This window comes from Canis lupus, chromosome 24 (assembly GCF_011100685.1).
Source record: "Canis lupus familiaris isolate Mischka breed German Shepherd chromosome 24, alternate assembly UU_Cfam_GSD_1.0, whole genome shotgun sequence".
Classification (NCBI taxonomy): Eukaryota; Metazoa; Chordata; class Mammalia; order Carnivora; family Canidae; genus Canis; species Canis lupus.
The window spans coordinates 17,354,876-17,358,618 of record NC_049245.1 but is presented as its reverse complement, the minus strand read 5'-3'; the positions used below and the strand labels follow the sequence as shown (position 1 = coordinate 17,358,618).

The 3,743-nt window shown below is 40.7% G+C and overlaps 1 long non-coding RNA gene across 1 annotated transcript; it reads right to left on the bottom strand.

Moving 5' to 3' along the window:
* Nucleotides 1-909: 909 nt before the first annotated feature.
* Nucleotides 910-3,677, bottom strand: LOC111092103. The gene is made up of 2 exons (XR_005377646.1): nucleotides 2,967-3,677; nucleotides 910-1,159 (listed from the first exon to the last, which is right to left on the bottom strand). It is a non-coding gene; the product is annotated as an uncharacterized LOC111092103 (long non-coding RNA).
* Nucleotides 3,678-3,743: the final 66 nt, after the last annotated feature.

Genomic DNA, 3,743 nt, shown 5'->3' with positions numbered 1-3,743 from the left:
TATTTAGTTTTAATTCACTTAAAGGTAAATGGCTACACATGAGTTGTCACTTCTCATATTGGACAACAGAACTTTAGAGTTTGAACAAAAATAGCCTATGAAACCATATGTACCCAATACCTATCTTTTTTTTTCTTTCTTTCTTCCTTGCTTTCTTTCTTTCTTTGTTTCTTTCAGTAGAGGGGAGCAAAGGGAAAGGGAGAGAGAATGTTAGGCAGGCTCCACACTGCTGCAATGCCTGATGCAGGGCTCCATCTCACAACCCCAAGATCAGGACCTGAGCCTAAACCAAGAATCAGAAGCCTAATTCACTGAGCGACTCAGGCACCTCAATCTTTCTTAATGTATTACTCTGGAAGCTGTTTCCATTTGTCCCATGGTTATAATCCTGACTTTTTTATTCTGTAAAACAGTTCTGGCAATGATAATTTTCAATTGTTTTAGAAAAGTTCCCATCTGAAATGTCAAATTCATCACTTAAGAGTTGAATATCATTTTCCTTACAGTGGTTTTAATCTCATCTGTATCTTCTGTAATACATCCATTCTTGTTATTGTTATATATTTGCATTTTCTCAATTAAACTTGTCAGAGTTTTCCTCTCTCATGGGATCTCAAACTCAGATGCCTGAGTGTTAGCCAAATAAGTGCCCTTTCTCCTACTGGTGGCTAATTCCTCCCCTGTCCCCTGCAACCCAACCCACCCCCCTTCTCAGGAATCTCATGCTATCACACATCCTCTTCTCCATCCCTAACCTTTCTTCTTTTCTACTGAATTCTTCCGCTAACATTTAAACATGTTCTAATCTCTTGGGTTTTCTCTCTTTCCAGCTATCACTTGATCTTGCTTCCATCAACCACTTAGTGGCCGTATTAGTTATCTATTGCCCCATAACAAATTACCCTCAAATTCAGCAGCTTACAACAACCATTTATTATCTATCCAGGAATCTAGAAAGAGCTTAGTTGGATGGGTCTGGTTTAGAGTTTCTCATGAGAATACAGTCCAGATGTTGGCTGGGGCTGTTGTCACTGAAGGTTTGCTGGAGAAGAACAATCCTCACATGGCCATTGGTACAAGGGCCTCAGTTTCTCCCCTCATGGGCCTCTGCATAGGGTTGGTTATGACATGGCAGCTTGACTACTCCAGAGAGAGTGACCTGAGAGAGAGAAAGAACATCCTAGACAGAGTTATAGCATCTTTATAAACTAACCTCGGAAGTGACAATCACTTCTACCATATTCCATTGGGTACACAGATCCACCCTGATACAATGTGAATACCAGCAGGCAGGGATCTTTAGGGCCATCTTGGAGGGTGGACCCATTTTTTTTCTAATTACTCTCTCTTGATGCTATGTTTTTTTCACCCAGATCAAGAAAGCTTTCTTCTATTTTGTGTTCTGATATCTCATTATTGCATCCAACCTTCTTCATGATCACCAAGCATCTGATTCGGGACTTCTTTCCTCCCTCCTCAGTATCCATTACTTTATTTTTTTTGTCATCCTTTTTATCCTACACCTTTTCCTCTACATTCTGGGAAACTTTCTCAAGTTTTCTCCCCACATCACTGACTTGATTTTATGCAGGTTAGATTCTGTTTTACTAATTTTTTGAAGATTTAAATTCTGTAACTAAACTCTTCCTTATTTTTAAATCTCTATTTATGACTGCTCATCACCCACTACCTTACTGTCTTGGCTACATTAACTCCCACAATTCATCTTTTACTTAAAGTCCATACATTAATTATATTGAAAACACACTGCAGGTGCTCTCTAGAACTTGCTCCTCCTCTCTAGAACTCTCTCCTCTGAATCTTGACTCTCCATCTCCTAGCTATAAAGTATTCTTAGCTGCCATATGATTTTTTTGGAGTTTGTTTTATTTTGCTTTACTAATGTTTGAATGAATAAAAGGTAGTCTAATTCTGGTGCTTGGACTCTAGATAAGGAAAATATTTTTCCTCCTATGAGCTCTTAGTATCTTTCTCTCAGTTCTTAAGGTAGAGAGCCAGTTGATATAAACTTGCATTTCCATTTTTACAATCCAGCCACCTGGCAAGAGAGAGAAGGAAAGCAGACCCATGTTCTCTAACCAAGGGAATTTAATCTGTGTCTTCTCAGTGGGGGCAAAACTACTATCCCATAAGCTAACTCTTTGTTTCTATTTTGCATTAAATGTGACTGTGCAGTAAAGAATTTGATCTTGCATGAAATGAGGTCTGGCCTTTGCCTCAGCTTCTTCAAATCTGTGCCATATTTAATAGAAGTATCTTTGTTTAAGGTAGGGACTGGTTGCACTGTATCTTAAAATGGGCCTTGGCACATTCAACAGTCTTAAGGTAGGGGCTGGCCATGACAGAAAAACCAACCACATAATTTAGGGTGAGTGCTTTAGGGCATGTGATATCAGTTCACCTGGAGACTGAATTCAACCACATTGGCAATCAATGCATTAATCCTGCCTATGTGATGAAGTCCCAGTAAAAACTGGACACTGATGCTCTGGTATGCTTCCCTGAGTAACAATGCTCTGTGAGCATGGTCACACATCAACACTGGGTAGGTAACTTGACTTCATGGGAAGAGGACAACAGAAGCTTCCCATTTGGAACCCTCTCAGATCTGCACTGTCTGCTTCCTCTCTTCACTGATTTTTTTAAATATTTTATTTATTTATTCATGAGAGAGAGAGAGGCAGAGACACAGGCAGAGGGAGAAGCAGGCTCCATGCAGGGACCCCGATGTGGGACTCGATCCCGGATCTCCAGGATCAGGTCCTGGGCCGAAGGCGGCGCTAAACCACTAAGCCACCTGGGCTGCCCCTCTTCACTGATTTTAATCTGTGTCCTTTCCCTGTAATAAGCCATAACCATGAGTATAATAGCTTTCAGTGAGTTCCAAAAGTCTTTCTAATTAGTTACCAAGACTGAGGGTGGTCTGGAGGAACCCTCAAACTTACAGTTGGTGTCAGAAACCATAGTGGTCTTGTGGAGAGACTGTCTTCAAACTTTGTAGTTTGGCTAATTCCGGGTAGTGGACTATGCCAGGTTCCAGCTAGGGCTGTACCCTACTCTTTCCTGAGGCCCCTGCTTTATGTTGGCTGAAGTCAACTCTACAAGTGCTGAGCAAAAGTCAGCTCAGGTGTTGAAAGCGTCTCATTTGTCCCTGACATCCTTGCTTATAAGCTTTATCATTTGAGTTAGAGGGTTCCATCTGGGTCTCATCCACGTACCAGAAGTGAGATAGTCTACTCTTGGTCTCTTCAATGTTGCCCTATATGTACCACATGTAGCACATATTCCTTGAATTCTCTGGCATGGGATTCTCTCCTCTTATTGCTGAGATTATCTATCCCCACTGCCAACTTTTCATACTCAATTGGTCACTTTAGACACACAATGGATTGTTGGGTGGTAAGAAAGGAGTCATATAGTGAAAGGAATTATACTGCAGTCTCAACAGGAACCAATTGAATAGATATAAAAAAAACTTAACCTAACTTAAAATGTAATTTTTGTTGGAGATGGAGGCCATTGGAAAGCCATACATTTATTTTTAGCCTTATTTAGTCTTATTTTAGACTGAATTTCCCCATCTATCTATCCTCCCCATTCCTGCCCTCCTCCTTCACTGAAAAATGAAGTGGGCCACATCCAATCACCTTTCTTGCCTTTGTAAGGTTCTAGCTCTAAGTGTGAGCTCACCATAGAGACCAGAGTTACCAACAATAGAAAAT